The following is a 13,026-nucleotide window of genomic DNA, read 5'->3' on the forward strand; positions in this document are numbered from 1 at the left end:
TATTAGTTGTTCCAAATAAAGCTGCCTTTTGCAATTGACTTGATGGTGATTTTGTCAGTGCCAATGATGTTCAAGCAGTGCTTTAGATGTTTTGAAATTGCATCCAAGGCGCCTAAAATAGCAAGGTCAGGTTGTGTGGATGTCACAGGGTCTGGTGCAGCCATATACTATAACATCTACCACAGTGTTGATTTTCTAGCATCATAGTTAATGTAAGTCTCTCTGCAATGTAATATGGGCAAATATGAACGAACACACTGAAGCCAATGTTCTAGTGATACCTACGGGCATTTCCCCAGAAAGAGCAACATTCACCAATTGTGAAAACCTGCAACTAGAAATTGTGTAGAATTTTACTGGAAAAGCCAGTATCACAACAGAATATTTGGGATTAAAAGTATGGAAAGTCATCTCATTACTCACTCTCTCTGGTCAAAAGGCTTCTGGATCCATACCAGGTAATTCCACTTCACCCTCAGTATAACCTGTTATACTGTAAAGTTGTCTAGGCCACATTTTAAAACTACTAAAATCTAATATTAAAAAGATACAATAATTGCTACTGCACATTTTAATGAATTATTGTGTTCAAGGTTCCTTTGAAAAGTAATATTATACTCGGCTTATGTTTTAATTGATTTATTAATATTTTATCACAGGAATGTAATTTAAGCTGCTCATGATTTAGATCTCATAAACCTTTAGCATTTTGCAAATTCAAATTCCAATTTAAAGCCAGGGCGAGCAATTAACTTTTCTATCATCTTGTCAGGAGAGAAGGTTCATGTTTAATTTGAGACAAAGTGACAGAAATATATATACACTGTATGTATTACTCCAATTTAATTTATGAGTCAGCACCATCCATTCTCCAAATCTCGATTTAATAGAAGGGGGGAAAGGCTTGTTGTTGTGGCACTGCTGAGATATCTATCCTGAATTTGTGAAGGGAAAAATGCCCTTAATTTATTGAAATAGGAGGCTTAGATTGATTACTAGTCTATTTCAACCTCTTCGTTTTAATTTCAATTCACTTGTCATGTTTCTTATAGACAGTTTACTCTCCTAAATATAATTTCATAGTAGTCATCTTCAGCTATTTCTTCACCTGGCTTTACGAAAACATACACAAAAACACAAACATTTAGTTGATTACAAGCAGTAAACAAAGAAGATACCTGACAAAATAATCTTCAACTGTGTCGAAAGAAGGGAATACTGTCTGGGTGGATTTTACTTGGGCTAAAATACCCCTGGTATCAATGGGATGACAATACTTAAAGAGTTAGAAGGGAGGGACAAAATAAATATGAAACAAAAGGTGCAAATAAATCTCATTATAAAACTGTCAAAATATCATAGAAGCATCACATGAAAGAATGAGAAACAATCAAGCATATTTCAAAGGCTATATGCCTTTCTTCATGATGGAAGCTGAATGTTTGATATTGCTGCTTTCACTGTGACTTAAAACATATATTTATTTCAGTAATGACAATGTTTTTATCTTGGACTACACCTATTTCGATTTTAATGTCAGAACCAGAACCAGAATTACTAGAAATTTAGATTTGTCTTGGGGGGGGGAAGGTCAGAGGAAGGGGAAATAAAAAGGAAATCATATGAATGAGACATTTGTACTATGGTACCAAAAGCAAGTCAGTGGATTATGTATTGCATTGCCTAAAAATATGCAATGAAAGAAAACTTACCCTAAAATGGTTCCACAAAGATCTATGAATTAGTGTACCTAACTCAGCCTTTTCTTGACTCATACACAGATGCTACTAATTTTTCTGTATTTTGAGGGGAATGGTACAAGTATTTAGAAAGTAATTTTTAACATGGTAATTTTTCTCAAACTACAAAGTTTTTTGTATAAGCTGTAGTAAGAGTTAAGAAAGAGCATCGGGACCACAAATAATAATGACATAATTATTGGAGACTCAGTTTGGTCTAATCACTAAAGCACCCGGGTACAAACTAGGAAACCATGAATTTTAGAACTGCCCCAGCCACTATTAGAGCCAGCTGAGTGATCTTGAGACAGTGACTTTCTCTTAGCCTATCTCACTTCACAGGGTTATTGTTGTGAGGAAAATAGGAGGAGGGAAGAATATCAGATATGTTTGCCACTTTGAAAGTTTATAAACATAATAAAGATAAGATAAAAATAAATAATTCAATAAAATTGAAACATAAATGAAAAAATGAACTTACTGAGACATGGACTAAAGTAAACCTTTCAATCTCTAATTGATCAATGCTAAATATGCCACCATAGTTGGTAGGACAGTAGAATTCTAACTGCCATAATGATCTATTCAGTTTCAGTATGACCTCCAATTTTGGAAAATTAAAAGCAAATTAATAAAAAAAAACCATGAGAAATTCAGACTTCCCTTGTGTCTATTTTCTCTTTATTACAAATATGGTAATTAATTTATGTGTGATATTGCTTATGTACAAAATGCATTGTACACAACTTCACATATAATATAACAATGGTGGGGGGACTAGTGCTCTCTGAGCTTGGTTGTTTTCTTGTGGACATTTCGTTACTCAAATTAGGTAACATTTGTGCTAGTAAGGGGTAGGGTTGGGGCTCTCAGTTTATATTTTAGTGGCTTGCCCTAGAATATAAACTGAGAACAAAACCCACTTCTTACTAGCACTGATTATGTTATCTAGTTTGGGTAATGAAATATCTATAAGACAACATGGTTTCATCATGCTAGAAACAAGGAGACTGTGATTTCTAATCCCACTTTAGGCATGAAAGCTAGCTGGGTAACTTTGGACCAGTAAATCTCTTAACCTAGGATGTCAGGCTCAAGTAACAAGCTGGTCAGTGTTGGGGAGGAAAAGGATCTCTTGCTTACGGGGAAATGCCAAAATAAATAAATAAATAAATAAATAAATAAATAAACACAAACGCATCTGTGTCAGTAATTATTCAAACTGAGATTCTACGTAGACTCTGTTTCTCATACCCACAATATAGTTTTGATTTTTCAATTCAAATAAATAGAATAAAATAGAATAACTCTCTTAATACCATTCAAATTAATTAATTCTTTTTAAACATTATAAGAAGAAATCAGAAACAAGGATTTCTTATTTGTGTACTAATGGCACAACACTAGACAGGGTATGAACAGCTCCTATGGTTTTGTCTGCCAAATGTAGTTTAATCCAACTACACCATAACTGAATACCAGCTTCTAAAATCATACTGAATATGTGTTACAGCTGGTTACAATCATTAAATTGATCGCAACGTATTATTTCATATATTATTGACTTAGTAAACTCAAATAGCTTTACTCCATTGAACATGCAGATAATACAACCATACTGCCATGTATATTTTAAGAACAATTATATCCGATTGCATTGCAATTTCCACCTTTTTGTGATGTCTGCAGAATGAGAAACTTCAGCCTACATTGCCACTTTTGAAGTGTCCACATACTTATCGGGGGGTGGGGGGGAAGGATCCTATTAACAGTGTCTTGCAGATACAGTATTTGAAGTGTGTAAAAATCATGTAAGTTTATTTATACTTGAATACATGAATTTTTTCCCCTCAAAATTTGTATTCTTCTTAAAATGCTGACTTTTTAAAAATATGATTCTGAGATCTCAGGATTAGCATCACAAGGCCAAAGGTTCTAATTCTCCCTCTTGAGGGTAAAAGAAGAATTCCAATTTCAGAGGAATAAATATGATATTGATAATTCTTTCTATCCTTTTCTCAACCAATTCCAGAAGGGGAGTCTCCCAAGTCAGTAACTGACTTTTTCTGGCTTTGCATACTCCTGAACCTTGGAAAATGTAGATAATAATTTTCAGCATTTTGTACATTTTTATTATGCTAAAGACAGGTTTTTATTATGTACAAAATTTTTACATACAATTTAACTAAACAGTTAAAAGTTTATATGATAAACTTTTCTTCTTTTATAAACTATAGTTAAAATTAAGTATAGTTAATGTTGGTTCAAAAAGTCAACCTCCTTTAGACTACAACAGAAGTGCACAAGCCTTATGACAAACCCTTTGAATGTAGCCATTATCAACAGAAGTAGTAGTTTTAAAATACTATTAAAACATGACATTGCACACAGAAGCAAGGATTTATTACATTGTATATCTATAACATCATATCTCCTACATGCACCATATTTACTATATAAATCAAGACCCCAGTGGACTTGTGTTGCTTTTGTTTAACATTAGACAAAAAATTAAACTACCTTGATTATGTTGTTTTTCTTGAATATCCACCTGCATTAATTTTAACAGAGTACACCATGTCCTGCTTGAATAAGCAGTCTCTCTGTTTCATCAGAATTACAAAGATGAATTCATTGCATTAGAAGGATGGGTGTGTGTATGTGGGTGGGTACAGAAAACTTCCACGCAGCCAAGATTGTACCACAACTGCTAATGTATATATTGCAAACATATACAGGTATGATGTTTACAATAAACAAACAGCAATGGAGCATCCAAAGATGTAAACAGTTGTTGGAGCATGAATACTCAGCCTGGTTGTCCCACACACAGGGTGTTTATTTACCCCATTACATATGATCAACAGAAGAAAAAATTCAAAACAAGTTTTTAAACAACGTGTCACTTTATGGTAGTTTTTGCCAATGGGGCTTCTTCCAAATGTGTGTGTCATAATAAGATATGTATGTGTTTAGAGAGTTTCCTTCTTTCATGTCTGTCACGGCAAAAAGACAAAGATAATTCCTAACATTTCTGCTTTCCATTTCTAAAGCAATATGAGCCATACAGTTTTAATCAGGATATTTCCTTGAGATCTCAAACATTCCGTCACATAAACCAAAATTATCAACCCACAACCTATTCTTTTGAAATGATTTTATCCTGATATAAACTGAAAGAAAGACTAACTCAAAATTGTCAAGACTCACCTCCACAGTTCCCTGACTCTGAAGTTTCTGTTGTTTATGGGAAGAATTAAATTCTTGAAACAGATCTCCCTTTCCTTTTCTTGTATCTTTCCATTTCCCATTTCAATACTCTATGTACTGCCTACTCCCTAGCTATTGCTACTTGCTCAGATAAAACATCACAAGGGGCAGCTCTAAATTTTAGGGGGGAAAGATAGAAGTCCCTATATGACTAACTACATTCTCATCTGAGACTCTTTATTTTAATACAACTTGCAACAGGTTTTGGGTTTTTTGGGTTTTTATGGAAAGAGAACCACTAAAAGCAAGTGAATGGACTCAGTTTACACTGCAATAAGTGCACTGTTGGCAGACAAGAAAGACCAGGGTAAGGATAGATTGTCATGGATAAAGTCTGATAGATTATCATGGATAAAGTCTATCTATGTGGTTGCTGGGAGTAAAAATGCCTTGCTAGCACAATAATCAATCAATCAATCAATCATAGTTCTGCCTTTATTTAATATGAGAAATGAGAAGAACTACAACAAACCTAAATTTCTTTTAAAAGTATATGGATCATTTATTAATCTGCTATTACTTTGCTCTTGTTTTTCACTAGTGTGTTGATTCAAAGGGGGGGGGGCAAACAACTATTCAGTTAGCAAAACAATAAATATGCATTTAATTCTTTATTTCTATGACACTGTTGTGTTGACTTTCAGAATAGGGAATAACATAGTTTCATTTAATATCACTACTACTATTTATCCTGCACAGAAATGTCATTCTTGATTTATCTTCATCAATTGCCCAACATGATATAATCATAATAGTAATTATATTTCCAAAAGCAAAAAAAAAAATCCTTACATAAGAAACAGTCCATATATTTCTAATTGCAGAAGCTGTTTAATTCATTTAACCAAATGAAATGACAATGTAGATGAGAAAAAAACCTATAATATATATTCATGAGCACATATATTTATTATTCTTTACTACATTTTTAAAATGGGTGGACAAATTGAGCAAATTAGTACAACTATGCTGACCAAACAATGGATAGTATTATACATGAGCATTTGCAAAGGCAATGAGTAGGCATAAAAAAAGGTCTTGTCCTCTTTTTATATGTCGTAATGGCTAACCTTTTTGCCATTGCGTACCAGGAAGGGGGGGGCAGGGGAGGGTCGCACGCGCACATGCCCACACCGATAATTCTATGCGCCCTACCCTGCGCACGCAAACCACCACCCCCGCTCCTGGCACATGATGGCCTGGTAGGCCCGTTTTTCTTACTTACCTGGTTCCAGATCTTCTCTATTACCTGGGAAGGGCAAAAACAGCCTTTCCCACTCCCTCGGAGGCCCTCCAAAGGCCTGAAAGGGCCCATTTCCCAACTCCCGTTGAGACAGTAAGTGATGTTTTTTGCTGTCCCCAGCCTCCAGAACCTCTCTAGGAGTCTCTAGGAGCCTCTCTAGAAGTCTTGGAGGCTGGGGAACAGCAAAAAAGTCACTTCCTGTCCCACCAGGAGTTGGGAAATGAGGCCTTTCAGGCCTCTGAGGGAGTGGGAAAGGTTGTTTTCGCCCTTCCCAGATAGAGAGGATCTGGAGCCAGGTAAGAAATAAAAATAGGCCTCCCCCACCCCCACTCCCAAGCCCTCTAGAGGCAGGAAACAGCCTGTTTCCTTACTTCTGATGGGCCCAGAAGGCCCGAAAATCAGCTGGCCGGGGCACGCATGCACCCCAGAGGTGAGCTGGCATGCCCACTGATATGGCTCCGCCTGCCACCTGTGGCACGTGTGCCATAGGTTCGCCATCACGGCAGGGATGAAATCTAATTTTTTTTGCCACGGGTTCTGTGGGCGTAGCTTGGGGGGCATGACCTGGTGGTGGTCATGTGACTGGATGGGCATCGCCAATTTTTTTTAACTTTTTAAAGCATTTTTAACTAGTAAAAATGCTTTAAAAAGTTTTTAAAAAAGTTTCCGATGATCACACCTGACCAGCTTGACCCCCCTCACCAAGCCAGATCCAACACCTCCTAGCCCCAAAGATTGCAAGCCTTTCTACCTTGGCCACCCAGTCTGGGAGATGACGGGGAGGAGGGAGAGAGAGAGAAACAAATTGCTCGCCTTTTCACTCAGCCCGAGCTTCCTGTTGTGGATTTTCACGCCTTTCTTCACACTCCCGGGATTGTCACCCTCGTTTTCTTCTTTCTCCTCCTCTCCAAGTGGAAAAATGCCAGGAGCACAAAAAGAAGCGCTTGCTTGCTCCTGCCATTTTTCCGTTTGTAAGGAAGCTTTCGTACCTTGTGAAGGCAAGTCTGGCTTCCTGCGCTAAAAATCTCACCAATACCACTGTGTGTGTGTGTGGATGTTGGGCATGGGCTGCTGCGAAGACCACACACACACACAGGCTTTAAAAGACCTTTGAATGAAGGCGGGGTGGATTGGAGGGGTCATTTCCCTTTCCCTCCCTGCCTCCGCACCGACATTCAGTGCAGCACACACACACACACACACACACACAGAGGTTTTAAAAGATCTTTTGAATGACTTGAGGCTCCTTCAGGTTGTCCTCCAAAGAAAAGAGGAATGAAGGTGAGGGTAGATTGAAGGAGTGAATTCTCCAACTCTGGTTCAGCAGGCTGGGGATGGGACAGCAGGCACAGGCTGCTGCGAAAGACCAGGAGCAAAAAAAACACACACACACACACACACACACACATACACACACACACACACACGCTGCGTGCACAGCAGTAATGGTGAGGTTTTTAGCGAGCAGCACAGGAAGCCAGACTTGCCTTCACGAAAGCTTTGTTACAAATGGAAAAACGTCAGGAGCAAGCAAGCGCTTCTTTTTGCGCTCCTGGCGTTTTTCCACTAGGACAGGAGGAGGAGGAAGAAGAAGACGAGGACGACAATCCCGGGCGTGTGAAGCAAGGCATGAAAATCCACAGCTGGAAGCTTGGGGTGAGTGAAAAGGGGGAGCAGCCGAGCGCTTTGTTTCTCCGGAACCGGTAGAAAAAAAATGCTTAAAAAGTTAAAAAAAAAAAGTTCCCATGGTCACACATCGCTCACCTGATCGTCGGAACTTTTTTTTTAACTTTTTAAGCTACCGGTTCTCTGGAAGTAAAAGCAGGAAGTAATGACGACTGGGCGGGTGGGCATAGCCTCGGGTTGCCATTGCTACTGGTTCTTCGAACCACCGGCCACCATTGCTACCTACTCGCCCGAGCCGGTCCGAACCAGGAGCATTTCACCCCTGCATCACAGTTATATGATGCATCTAAAAAAGGAAAGGGGTTTTGACTGCATGATTGCAATCACTGCCTTGATTTTTTCAACCTCTGTCACAGCGCACATGACATCACAGTATATAATAGTATACTGACAAACTCAGTTAATTTATTTCAACCTACTGAATACTAATACCTTAGTGCCAGTGGTGAAATCCAATTTTTTTTACTACCGGTTCTGTGGGCATGGCTTGGTGGGCGTGGCAGGGAAAGGATACTGCAAAATCTCCATTCCCACCCCACTCCAGGGGAAGGATACTGCAAAATCCCCATTCCCTCCCCACTCTGGGGCCAGTCAGAGGTGGTATTTCCCGGTTCTCGGAACTACTCTAAATTTCCATTACCGGTTCTCCGAAATGCTCAAAATTTCCGCTATCTGTTCTCCAGAACCTGTCTGAACCTGCTGGATTTCACTCCTGCTTAGTGCAGATAAAAATGTTTTGAAAAAAGCAGATTTTGGGCCTTAACAACAAATAGCTTATTTAATTGATTTTTATCAACTGCAGGTTCTCTTTGGAACTATGCAGACCATTTTTGATTTTTAAAAAAGGATGCTAATTTAAATCATAATTTATGTTGAGGAAAAGCTACAATTGAGAAGCTGTGTACATAACACTGCACTATAAAATGCTTTTGAGGAGATGTATGATCTAAAATTGAACGTAAATGATCAAACTACTATGAAAGTAAAAAATTAACTTGCAGCAAAAGTATCAGGTGATTATGAACTGTTACACTTTTTCTTCAAAGGGCTACTTTTCAATAGCATATTCTGGATTGTTGAAGCAATTGCTTAAGTAGTTTGAAAAGAATGCCTACTAAAAGTGTATAGTAGTATATATACATAACAATTTAAAAACTTTAGATATCATTTTCAGGATGAAAAGAGTGGATATCTTAACTTACTGGCTTATAAGAAAAGAAGTCATCTTATATTTCAATTGTTATTGAATAAAAATGCAGAAGAAAGTGCTTGTCTAACGAACTTGTACTTTCTGCAGTTCATAGATAAAATGCTGGAAATCAGGAGAAGGTTTATGCTTTGTGAACAACTAGGTCAAGTAGCACATGAAAATTTTATAGTTATGTAACTAAAGAGGTTAGAAAATTACTTTCATTTTAAAGCTAACAATTCAGAAATGTGGAACACCTTTGAATATCTCTGATTCTTCCTAATTATCCTAACACCCCTGATCTTACAAGGAACAAAGTAACAGCACAGAATATTTAAGAATAGAATTTGAAAGATATGAATATGACATATACAATAATGTCCTTGTGCCAATTCTGAAATTTGATCTAACAACTTCACTCTGTGAGTTTCAGTATTCCCAACATTGTTAAACATGTTAGTGGTCATTAAGTCTGTCCAAGATCTTAAGCTTTCAAGATCACAATAAAACATAGTGAAATAGAATTCAAATTACCTACAGGTTTAATTGCAAATGTATTCATATTTCAATAGAACTTCAATGTCTTCTTGCATCAGAATTTATATCACTCCTGGAGTGAAATTCAAAGGTAGAAAAAGAACAGACCCTAATTTCTAGCTATTAATTTAAAAAAAAAAGTCTTGCCACCTTATTTTATTGGTATGCACACACACAAGCACAAAAAAGTGTGTATGTGAAAAGAGAATGCTTTAGACAAATTTTTTTTCATTATGTGTACTTATATCGTACATTATGTGTTACATGCCCACGTCTTAGCATTAACTGATCATGTATGAAGTATCACAACTACATTGCAACACGATTAAGGACTTCATGTTACTAAAAGGGAACTTGCTTTCTTTTTATATTTATATTTTGTTTTTGTATAAATGGACCAACTGATTTTCTTACATTGTAAAATTAGAAATTTTATATCTTTTCAAAATGATATTTAAAAGAACCTGTTCACAATTATTTTAAAAAGCATAAATCCCACTTCACACTTACATTATCTTATTTTATTCTGGAAGCTGTATGTGTGACTGTAATTTAAACATATATTGAAACTATTGTCCACTTTATATTAACTTTAATGAGAAAATACATGAAGCTCCACAGAAATTCCACAGATTGGTAGAGTCTATTATCAAATTCCTAAATGCATTTTCACAGAATTAAAGCAACCAATAATCAAATCAGCACATCTATTTTAAAAATCCATGTCTAATTTTTTTCTCTGTCCATGTAATCAATCATCTTAAACTGAAGCATTTTTACAAAGGTTAGGTTTATAAAGGAAAAAATTATTAGCATTTTGTTAAAAACAAGTAGGCCTTTTTGTTCTCAAGATGCTCACTCAAAGTTCTTGGACAAGGGTTTTCCTTTCACTGAAAACTAAACTCTTCTTTTAAAAAATTAAATAAAAAACACAGATTATGGTAATCAGTGCATGCTTTTTTATTCAAAAATGAAATATTTGAAATCTTAATTTAGTCGAGAAAGGTAGCTTAAGATAAGAGAACAGATAACCTCACTATCCAAATCCTTTAAACAGAAAAATCCAATAATAAGCTATCTAATTAATGACTTAAATCACTTAATTTCTATTATAATCTCATATCCATGTCTCTTATTATAGCACTAGAAGGAATTAATCACAAATGTTATTGTTATTGCTGCAAAAGATATACACAGACATATGGCCAAAATCCTGTACAAAAACATAACATGAATAGATTTAAAAATGTTGAATACTACATACATACTAATTTTCTGGAAATTCGTAATACCTGAAAAAAGTCGCTTTTTTTGTCCTAATCATTAAATTCAAACCTGCTTAATAAATGAATCAATTTAAAAGAAAGAGTATTTTAAACTCAAACTTCTCCTAGAACCCAGGTCCACACAGCCCTCTTCATTGTTGCGATTTTAAGAGATAAAATTCTGTGTCATTTCATTTGCTCTTTTTTTAACAAAAAAAAAAAAAAAAAAAACTTGCTGTGACTACCCCATGTAGCAATTCTATTCACCATCAGCACCTCTGCACTCCCCATGTGCTTAGAGAACAACTGATTAGCACTTTGCATAATTAACCTGATTAGCACTGTGCATAATCAAACTGATTACCACTCTGCATAATTAAAAAGAAATAATAGCAACAACAACAATAACTAGTTAATATGAATAACTGCTATTCCAATAGGCAATTTACTAGAATCAAAATTATTTTAGTACACAACTACCATTCTTTAACATTGTTTTAATTGGTGAACACTTATACCAGTAATGGTTTCAATAAATTGACCATTAGCCAGAGAATAATAAATTCTAGGAATGATAACTAGAGACTAGTTATCCAAATAGATAAATCATTAAATGGAAGCATTTTCATGCATATTCCAACATCAATAAAATTTTTAAAAACATTCATTACAATTTATATCCTCCATATAGAGGCAAATATTAAAACTCCGTGTATTGAAAGTATTGTCTTTTATCTACATGTGAAATTAGTAGTTTGAATTTGCTTATATAAAGTTCTATGTGTTTTTACAGATCATCACATTTTCTAACTTGAGGGCTTATTCAAGCTCTGTAGTTGTCTTGTTGCCAAAAAAAGTTAAAAACTATTCTTGAAGGCAATGGTGTTGCTTTGTACTCAAACTCCTTTCATTGGAAATGCAATCTCTGTGTACATTCCTGATGTACTTTTAAAGTATTTTTCCTCTTCTTATCTCACCTCATGTACCTTAGTAGATGACTAGTTCAGTTCACCAACTATTTCACAAAGCTGAAATGCACCTTCAGCTGAGTCAATGGTTGCCATGGTCTCTAACATCATTTAGAGATACTGTACTTCTACCAGGAATGCTATAACAATAAAAGAGTTTCAACACCTGCCTTGATAATAAAAAGTGATGAGTTTGGAATTTGCAATTTTTACTGTATTTCTTTCTAAGCTGCTTAGTTTTGTCAATGGTATACTATTTCATTGGGTTTTTTTGTCATAGAAAACAATGTACAAATTTTTTTTAAAATAGTAAATTAAAAGAATTCTGACAAATTTTGAACAAGTAAACTTCGGTTTACAAAGCAAACCATTCTGTTAGAGCATTTTTGTAAAAATAGAAAACATTAGAGACCAACAAGTCAGTAAGACATGACTTTTATTTAAAAATTCATTGTTACTATTCTATTTATGTATATTTTGATGCTTTAAATTTACATTTATAAATCTACTTTAATTTAGGATATGTGGCCATATGGGAAAGTAAGAGAGTATGAAAGAAATACAAATACATTTTGGCGTGGTGATATAATATTCTCTGCAACTAGCAAGAATTGCAATAGCAACAATAAACAGATTAACAAAGTTGGAAGATCATCTAGTCCAGGAGTGGGCAAATGTGGCTCTTTTACAACCTGTGGACTTCAACTCCCAGAATTCCTGAGATAGCTTGGCTGTCTCAGGAATTCTGGGAATTGAAGTCCACAGGTTGTAAAAGAGCCACATTTGCCCACCCCTGATCTAGTCCAACCAGTGGTGGGTTGCTACCGGTTTGCCCCAGATCGGGCAAACCGGTAGCGGCGAAGGCGGGAGGCTCTGCCCACCTACCCAGATGCTTCTGCGCATGTGCAGAAGCGTTTTGTGTGCGCACCCACGAGTGAACTGATAGCGACGGGTTTTGAAACCCACCCCTGAGTCCAACTCCTTCAGCCCAGCAGAAGACCCTACAACATTTTTGGCAGATGGCAGTCCAGTCTCTTCTTGAAAGCTTCAAGTGATTAAGCTCTAAGTCTAAAGCTTAAACAATTAAAGCAATTACTACATGGAGAAAATCTTCCTCAATTTACTTTTT

This window comes from Pituophis catenifer, unplaced genomic scaffold (genome assembly GCF_029215685.1).
Source record: "Pituophis catenifer annectens isolate HBS135680 unplaced genomic scaffold, rPitCat1.0.hap2 SCAF_4, whole genome shotgun sequence".
NCBI classification, from domain to species: domain Eukaryota; kingdom Metazoa; phylum Chordata; class Lepidosauria; order Squamata; family Colubridae; genus Pituophis; species Pituophis catenifer.